The sequence below is a fragment of the Melanotaenia boesemani genome, chromosome 2 (genome assembly GCF_017639745.1).
Source record: "Melanotaenia boesemani isolate fMelBoe1 chromosome 2, fMelBoe1.pri, whole genome shotgun sequence".
Lineage (NCBI taxonomy): Eukaryota > Metazoa > Chordata > Actinopteri > Atheriniformes > Melanotaeniidae > Melanotaenia > Melanotaenia boesemani.
Genome location: NC_055683.1, coordinates 28,335,653 through 28,345,688, shown reverse-complemented (window position 1 = coordinate 28,345,688; position 10,036 = coordinate 28,335,653). Strand labels below are relative to the sequence as shown.

Sequence of the window (10,036 nt, the reverse complement as noted above, 5' to 3'; positions counted from 1 at the left end):
TTAATTTCATTGTTGTTGTTTAATTGAGAACTTAGCAAAATTGCCATCATATTGTTTTTTTTTATATATATATATTATTGAAGTACTAGACTAACTGTTCATTATTCTCTTTTTGTAGCATCTTTGGGTATACAAAGAACATCACTGTTTGTTTACGACAGCGTTTCCTTGGTCCTTTTAACTTGCTTTTACCCTCTGTGATGTGTGTGTGTGTTTGACGGGGGGGGGGGTTGGGGGGGGGTTAGGGGGCTTGCTGCTATTGGGTTGGGGTTCTGGGGGATTTTACTATCTGTAAAGCACCTTGAGTTGCTATTTGTATGTATGAAAGGTGCTATATAAGTAAAGTTTGATTTGATTGATTTTTGATTTGTATTTGTGATCCCGTAAGGTAATTAGTTTACTAGAAAACTGTGTATTCAGACAATAATATCTGTTAAAAATGCATCAAAATAAATCAATCATAATTTTACTGACCACAAGTATTCCTATTAACCTTTCAGGCACAGCTAAAGTGCAACCATGAGCACAGATGCAAAGATGGAGCAGTATGGCCCGGCGGCCTTTTACCTCTGGAAGCCAGAAAAGGAGAGAATTGAGGCCCAAAATACTCCATTTGATGCCAAAACTGCCATTTTTGTGATTGATCCAGATGAGCTGTATGTCAAGGGTAAACTAACAGGCAAAGAGGATTGCAAAGCCACAGGTGAGACAGAGGGCGGAAAGGTGGGTGAAATCATTTCATTTTACTGTCTTTATTGTTGTTTATCATGTTTAGACCACATGTAATATACACCTGATTTTTTTTATATATAAAATGGTGCATGTGTGATTGTTAAAAATACATTTTCTCTTCAGACTGTTACTGTGAAAGAAGATGATGTCCACCCCAGAAACCCTCCAAAGCTTGATAAAATTGAGGACATGGCCATGATGACCCACCTCAATGAGCCTTGTGTGTTGTACAACCTCAAAGACTGTTTTGCATCATGGATGATCTATGTAAGATTATAGTAAAAAGCATCTTTTCATAAAAGCAGAATTTATGTCAAGAAAAAGAAGTTGAATATTGTTTTTCTCTTTTTTCTACTTCTATAACAGACCTACTCTGGGTTGTTCTGTGTGGTCGTAAACCCCTACAAATGGCTTCCTGTGTATGACGCTGTTGTTGTAGTAGCATACAGAGGCAAGAAGAGGATTGAGGCTCCACCCCACATCTTCTCCATCTCTGACAATGCCTATCAGTTCATGCTCACTGGTAAAGTACATAAAATAAAAGTTACATACTTGAAAGAAGCCAAAATTATTTTAAAAAAATTGTAATTACTGAAGAAACAGTGAAAAAACAGAATTCATGCAAAATGTGATTATCATTATCAGATCGTGAAAACCAATCTGTCCTGATTACGTAAGTATGAGATCGTATGATTCAGTCCATGCAATATATCTTTTGAAAATTAATTATAATAAAGCTAAATATTAAAAAGTGTCTTTTATAGAATCTGGTGCAGGAAAGACTGTCAACACCAAACGTGTCATCCAGTACTTTGCAACAATTGCAGCTCTTGGTGAAAAAAAGGAACCACATCCTGGCAAAATGCAGGTAAATATGAATTCAAAGTTCTGCCCAGAATAAACTCTTCTTAATATAATAGCTCATTCTATTCAAATTATCTCATGCTGGGCTCCCTGGAGGACCAGATTGTAGCTGCCAACCCTCTGCTGGAGGCTTATGGTAATGCCAAGACTGTGAGGAATGACAACTCTTCCCGTTTTGCAAGTGTTCATATTAAGTAAATATTTTTGGGCTCATGCTTAGTGACCTTCTAAAATACACTGTGTTTATAATTAATTGATCTGGTAAATAACAATTCTGTGGAGTTGCAAAGAATGAAATGAAAAATATATATATATAATTTAAGTTCTGTTATGCAAGACTATAACAGTTTTGTAATCGGAATCAAATATAGCACACCAGGAGAGGTTACCTACTGCCATAAACTTTCAATCTCCAATTGATTTTATTACTCTTAGATCTGCTGGAAAAGTCCCGTGTCACCTTCCAGTTATCTGCTGAGAGGAGCTACCACATCATCATCAGCTGATGACAGGCCACAAGCCTGAGCTCCTGGGTATGTTAGTAGACTACATGTACATTACATTACTACAATTAAAAGATTGAAAAGTATCAAAACAAAATTGATAATGAATTGATAATGTTATTTTTTGCTTTTCCAGAGGCTCTTTTGATCACCGCCAACCCTTATGACTACTCAATGATCAGTCAGGGTGAAATTTCTGTCAAGAGCATTAATGATGTGGAGGAGTTTATTGCAACAGATGTAAAAACCTTTTAATGTTTTGTCAATTTGTGGGGTTCATTGTAATAACATGTAGGATGAAAGCTTTATTCCCTGTGCAGACTGCCTTAGACATCCTGGGCTTTACTGCTGATGAGAAAATTAACATCTACAAGCTAACTGGTGCTGTGAGGCATCATGGCAATATGAAATTCAAGCAGAAGCAGCGTGAGGAGCAGGCTGAACCTGACGGCACTGAGGGTGATTGATAAAACACTGTTGTTGTCAACATGCAAGTGATTGTATGTGAATTTATATATATACATATATATATATATATATACATATATATATATATAAAATTGTGTGTGTGTGTGTGTGTGTGTGTGTGTGTGCACACATACGCATAGTGGTGTGGTGGTTACACAGCAAAAGTCACAACAGAGTTTGCCTGCTCTCTCTGGGTACTCTTGCTTCCTCCCACCATACACAGGCATGTATGTTAGGTTAATGGTAACTCTAAATTCTCCCTAGGAGAGAGTGTGAATGGTTGTTTGTCTCTCTATGTTGGGCCTGCGATGGACTGGCAACCTGTTCAGGGTGTACTCTAACTCTCGCCTGTTAAATGCTGCAATGAGCTCCAGCGTCCCCGTGACCCTAAATTGGACAAAATGGAAAAGAAAATGAATGAATAATATTGATATGTATATCAAATATATTTTGTGTTTCTGTCCATTAGTGGCTGATAAAATCTCCTACCTCATGGGCCTGAACTCAGCTGATATGCTGAAAGCTCTGTGCTACCCAAGGGTCAAGGTTGGAAATGAGTTTGTGGCCAAAGTTCAGACCGTTCCACAGGTAATTAAAGAAATGCTATAAGAAATATCTATATTTTAATTTTGTTCATGAATATAATAGTAATGCAAAATCTTTTCTTCTAGGTCAACAATGCTGTCATGGCTCTGTGCAAGTCTGTCAATGAGAAAATGTTCTTGTGGATGGTCGTCCATATAAAAGTGAGGTATCTAAGCATAGCATTTGTATGGTACACACTTAAGTCTTTACCATATAAGGTTTTCTGTCCCACAGACTGGATTGACACAAGAACATGCATTCTATGCAAATGAGCATCCTATAGGCAAACTCTATGATTGGAGGACACAGGACTGAGGAATTTTCTTTGTTTAAACCCTATATAAGACAGAATGACACATCAAGTCTTTAGGTCTTCGTTCTGGCTTTGGGACCTCCAGATTTTGCTGCAGAAATCTGTTTTGATGTCTGAACTTTTGTAATAAACTTCTTTTTATTATTCAAGTCAGCGTCCAGAGACGTTTTTGCCTGAAAGACAATTTTTCCACATCTGATCAAGATACATCAAATGAGATGTTGGACACAAAGCAGCCAAGATCATTCTTCATTGGAGTGTTGGATATTGCTGGATTTGAGATCTTTGATGTGAGTTTAAAAATATATTGTGCTCTTTTAAAGATCAGCACTGTGTTGCAGAAAAGTTAATTCAGTGTAATTACAGTTCAACAGCTTGGAGCAGCTCTGCATCAACTTCACTAATGAGAAACTGCAACAGTTCTTCAACCACCACATGTTTGTCCTGGAGCAAGAAGAGTACAAGAAAGAAGGCATTGATTGGGAGTTCATTGACTTTGGTATGGACTTGGCGGCCTGCATTGAGCTTATTGAAAAGGTGAAACAACTTCTTTTTTTTTTTTTCTTTTTCACAATAGAAATATTTCCTGCCAACCTCCTAAACTGTTGACAGCACCTAATATAATGTGGTTCTTTTAGCCAATGGGTATCTTCTCCATCCTTGAAGAGGAGTGCATGTTCCCCAAGGCTACAGACATGTCTTTCAAGAACAAGCTGCATGATCAGCATCTGGGCAAAACCAAGGCCTTTGAGAAGCCAAAGCCTGCAAAGGGCAAAGCCGAAGCTCATTTCTCCCTGGTTCACTATGCCGGCACAGTGGACTACAATATCACTGGCTGGCTGGACAAGAACAAGGACCCACTGAACGACTCAGTTGTTCAGCTCTACCAGAAGTCCTCAAACAAACTGCATCTCATTCCTGTATGCATCCCATGCTTCAGCTGATGGTAAGAAATAAGACTGATCAGCATACTTTAAAATATGAGAATCAGTTAAAGATGTTTTGACCTCATTAAATTTTCCATGCTAGTCACAGTTTTATAAAGTTTTTAGCATGATCCAAGTGTGATTTTACCAGCTAATCAGAAAACTTATTTTTGTATGATTATTCAGCATAAAGTAAATTAATTCTAAAAATTAGAAACTGTCTCTTTTACTTGGACTTTGCATAATAAGCCATTCTGTGGTGGAAGATCATGAGTCCTGGTTTATTGTTATTACTGTTACGGTGTTACGATGCGGATGTAAGAACCTAAATGCAGGATGGAGAGGCGGCAGACGGGTGCAGAAATAAAAACTTTAATTTAAATATGCACTGTAGAACTCACTAGGACAAAACAGGTGAGACACGACAGGAAGCCACAACAGGAGAACACAACAGAAGATCTGACAAAGGACACCTGAAACAAAGGGGTTTAAATACACTGATGTGAACTAACAAGGAACACGGGAAGCAAATTATACCAGGTGAAAGGAGCAAAAAAGAACACACAAGGGCTAAGTTCCACAAAATCAAACAGGAACCAACACAAAAACTCTATGCTACAGCTAAACTAACCCCACCCTAAACCAGAAGCCCACAGGGCATGACCTATTACTATTAATATTACTATTACTTGTACTATTACTATTAAACAATAGTATATTTTTAATTCGATCAAACTAATAAATTCAGTGTTATCCAAAAACAGATGCTAGTGGTGGCGGCGGCAAGAAAGGTGGTAAAAAGAAGGGTGGTTCCTTCCAGACTGTGTCTGCTCTGTTCAGGGTATGTATAGATTTATTAAGATGATGAATGAAAACCTTTATTACAATAACTGTTGCCCTTTCATCTTGCTGGTCCACAGGAGAACTTGGCCAAGCTGATGACCAACTTGAGAAGCATTCATCCTCACTTTGTGCGTTGCCTGATTCCCAATGAATCAAAGACCCCAGGCAAAAAGCTTGTACCACTAATATCTGCAATAAATGTTACGCTGTGATTTTATTATGTTGCACTGTAAATTTTTCAAACATAATTATTTCCAACCCTCAGGTCTCATGGAGAACCACCTGGTCATCCATCAGCTGAGGTGTAACGGTGTGCTGGAGGGCATCAGAATCTGCAGAAAGGGTGTCCCCGGAAGAATCCTCTATGGTGACTTTAAGCAGAGGTGCAGGCATTTTCAGATACTCTTAGAAATTCTGTCACACCGAAAAACCCATGTGTCATTGGAATTTTATTATTTTCAATCATAGCGTAAAACATTCATATCTACATACACCTCTAATACAGCAACAACCTGTTATGTTTTGTGAATTTAGGGCAACTTGGAGAAAATGCGCAGAACTCTTGAGGACCAGCTGAGTGAGCTCAAAGCCAAAAATGATGAGAATGTTCGCCAGCTAAATGACATTAATGCACAGAAAGCAAGACTCCAGACAGAGAACGGTGAGTGACATATCAAAGGAAACTGTTGTGGGTTCATCAGTTTCTAACATTTTGATTTGATTCATCATTCTCCAGGTGAGTTTTCACGCCAGCTTGAAGAGAAAGAAGCCCTGGTTTCTCAGCTGACTAGGGGCAAACAGGCTTTCACTCAGCAGATTGAGGAGCTCAAGAGACACATTGAGGAGGAAGTGAAGGTATTACGATACCCTACACATCTGTATCTAAAGTTTGTTTTCCTTTAAGCTAATTATTTCAAAGTAATTTTGATGTTTTATGTACAAGTGATCATTGTTTCCTAAATTAATCTTTATGTATTGGGTCAGTAACGTTGTCTTCACCCTTCACAGGCCAAGAACGCCCTGGCCCATGCTGTTCAGTCAGCCCGCCATGACTGTGATCTAATCAAAGAGCAGTTTGAGGAGGAGCAGGAGGTCAAGGCTGAGCTGCAGAGAGGAATCTCCAAGGCCAACAGTGAGGTGGCTCAATGGAGAAGGAAATATGAGACTGATGCTATTCAGCGCACTGAGGAGCTGGAGGAGGCCAAGTGAGTCCTTTTCCTTATTTCCTTATTTTAAGTAAATTTTACACTTAACCAGTTACAGTTATATTTCACATCAGGAAAAAGCTTGCCCAGTACCTGCAGGAGGCTGAGGAATCCATTGAGGCTGTGAACTCCAAGTGTGCCTCTTTGGAGAAGACCAAGCAGAGGCTGCAGGGTGAGGTGGAGGACCTCATGATTGATGTGGAGAGAGCTAACGCTCTGGCTGCCAACCTTGACAAGAAGCAGAGGAACTTTGATAAGGTTAAATGTTCATTTAAATATAACTATCATTATTAGAGGAAACACACAAATAAGTCAGTTGTAATTCAGTAAAACTATACCAATGTAGGTTTTGGCAGAATGAAAACAGAAGTATGAGGAAAGTCAAGCAGAGCTGGAAGGAGCTCAAAAGGAGGCTCGCTCTCTCAGCACTGAGCTGTTCAAGAGGAAGAACTCCTGTGAGGAGGCTCTGGATCAGCTGGAGACCATGAAGAGAGAAAATAAGAACCTGCAGTGTATGTATCTATACTTCTATGATATATACTTGTTTGTACAGATCTCAATTAAAGAAATGATCATACATGTATTTGTTTGTTTCCCTGCTTTAGATGAGATCTCAGCTCTGACTGAACCGATTGGTGAGACTGGGAAGAGCATCCATGAGCTAGAAAAGGCCAAGAAGACAGAGCAAACTGAAAAAGCAGAAATACAGACAGCTTTGGAGGAAGCTGAGGTAATGTTTTTCAAATCATTAAAATGTGTCAGGGCAGATCTGTATGAACTGAACTGAGTAAAAACAATTGTTAAACTTATTCACAGGGCACTCTGGAACACGAGGAGGCCAAGGTTCTCCGTGTTCAGCTTGAGCTCAACCAGGTCAAAAGTGAGATTGACAGGAAGCTGGCAGAGAAGGATAAAGAGATGAAGCAGATCAAGAGAAACAGCCAGAGAGTGATTGACTCCATGCAGAGCACTCTAGATGCTGAGGTCAGGAGCAGGAATGATGCCCTGAGAGTCAAGAAGAAGATGGAGGGAGACCTGAATGAGATGGAGGTTCAGCTGAGCCATGCCAACAGGCAGGCTGCTGAGGCCCAGAAACAACTGAGGAATGTCCAGGGACAGCTCAAGGTCAGTATGCTACTAATACAATAATTAAAGATAACTGAGTGTAAATAAAATTCTTATTCATTCATTTATTTTCTATACCACTTAGTCCAATTCAGGGTCGCAATGTGCCTTTCCCAGCAATTAGCAGACGAGAGGCAGGGTACACCCTTCCATCATTCATTCGTACGAATAAACGAATGAGGCAGGGTACACCCTGGACAGCTGGTCGCCTGTCTATCGCAAAGAAAATTCTTAATCAGGCAGATATTTTGTTGGTAGGATGCCCAACTGCACCTTGATGATGCTGTCAGAGGACAGGAAGACATGAAGGAGCAGGTTGCCATGGTGGAGCGCAGGAATGGTCTGATGGTGGCTGAGATTGAGGAGCTGAGAGCTGCTCTGGAACAGACAGAGAGAGCACGCAAAGTGGCTGAACAGGAGCTGGTTGATGCTAGTGAGCGTGTTGGACTGCTTCACTCTCAGGTTGGTTTTTGCATTTTATTTAGAAATACAATCATTCCCAGTAGCACATTCATCATACTGAACTGAGAATTAAAACTCATTTTTTTTAATCATATTTCTTAAATCTTCAGAACACCAGCCTTATTAACACCAAGAAGAAGCTGGAGGCTGACCTTGTCCAGGTTCAGGGTGAGGTGGATGATGCTGTTCAGGAAGCAAGAAATGCTGAGGAGAAAGCCAAAAAGGCCATCACTGATGTAGGTTTATTCCTCAATAATCTCTTAATGTGGTTATTTTTTTAATGTATTCAATAACTGCTGTAAGGTATTGAAGCTGTAAGAATAATCAGAAACACTTCATAATTTTAGGCTGCCATGATGGCTGAGGAGCTGAAGAAGGAGCAGGACACCAGCGCTCACCTGGAGAGGATGAAGAAGAACCTGGAGGTCACAGTCAAGGACCTGCAGCACCGTCTGGATGAGGCCGAGAACCTCGCCATGAAGGGTGGCAAGAAGCAGCTCCAGAAACTGGAGACTAGGGTAAGAACAATTTTAGGCATTTTACTAATTTAGTTTAAATATTTAAAAGACCTTACATGTATCACATAAACTCTTCCTTCCATCACATTATAGGTGCGTGAGCTGGAGGCTGAAGTTGAAGCTGAGCAGAGACGTGGAGTTGATGCTGTTAAAGGAGTTCACAAATATGAGTGAAGAGTCAAGGAGCTGACCTACCAGGTATATTAAATAATTTATGGAATCACTCCTCAAATTCACTGAATTACCCCTTGATTCTGCTTTAGCAACATATAAGTGATGTTTTATTTTTATCTGTCTAGACTGAGGAAGACAAGAAGAATGTAAACAGGCTTCAGGATCTGGTTTGACAAGCTGCAGCTCAAAGTCAAGGCTTACAAGAGACAAGCTGAGGAGGCTGTAAGTAAAACATTCATATGACCAGTATTTTCTTAGTGTTGAACAAATAACTATCAGAGATGAGCTGTAGGTTTTTTCTTGCCCTCACCAGGAGGAGCAGGCCAACACCCACATGTCCAGGCTCAGGAAGGTCCAGCATGAGCTGGAAGAAGCTCAGGAGCGTGCTGACATAGCTGAGTCTCAGGTCAACAAGATTAGAGCCAAAAGCAGAGCCACTGGAAAGGTAACTTTTCAATCACTTCATTGTAAAGAAATATGAAAGATGATGGCCTGTTTTACAAGTCATAGCATACTCTTTAATTTTATAAAACAAAAACAGACTTTTAGGGTAACACATTTCACTAGACTTTGCTGAATGTTCTTCATATTCATTACGACAAGAGTTATCAGTTTTATTGTAATTATTATTATAAACAGTCTATGAATCCTCTAAACCTAACTACCACTGACAATCTGGAATTTCGCATTATGTAAGGACTTAGAAGTGAGCCAGTAACACTTGAAATAGTGTGACACTCACTATTGTGGAATGACAATTGGCTCATTACAAGCCAATAACCATCACAAGAATTCAAGCCCTCTCTGTGGCTACTTGTTGGCTCAAGAGCTCAATGCTCAGAGTTCAGCAATGTGACAGTCAGTAAAACTTATTGAGAGAGCCTAATAGCACTATCAATTTATGACCACTCCTTGTTGCCAACAAAGCCCATTTGTAAACACAGTGTTGACCGGTTTATTTGAAAAGAAAACAGCCTCACAATAAAGGTCATGTGGGTCAATTGTAGTAATTCGAGTGCAAACTGATATTTTATTTTCATTTAAAAAAAACCAATAGTAATTACTCTTTTTCTCTATTTCAGTCTGATGCTGCTGAGTAGAAGGAAACATCTGATGGACCACTCAACGGAGTTCATAAAATATGAAAAATCTGTCTGATATGTATGTATATGTAATTAAATATTTTCCTGACAGCACTTCAGGGCCTTTTCTTCCTTTTAAACAAATATTCAGTTGCAGAAGAGCCAGGTTCAGGACCATGAATAAAAACAAAATATATGTTAATGTTTATAGATTCTTCACTAGTTTGTGCTTTTAT

At 39.5% G+C, this 10,036-nt stretch overlaps 1 pseudogene; it reads left to right on the top strand.

Annotated features, from left to right (window-relative positions):
• Window positions 1-365: 365 nt before the first annotated feature.
• On the top strand, window positions 366-9,836 carry LOC121628133 (annotated as a pseudogene).
• The last annotated feature ends 200 nt before the right edge of the window (window positions 9,837-10,036 follow it).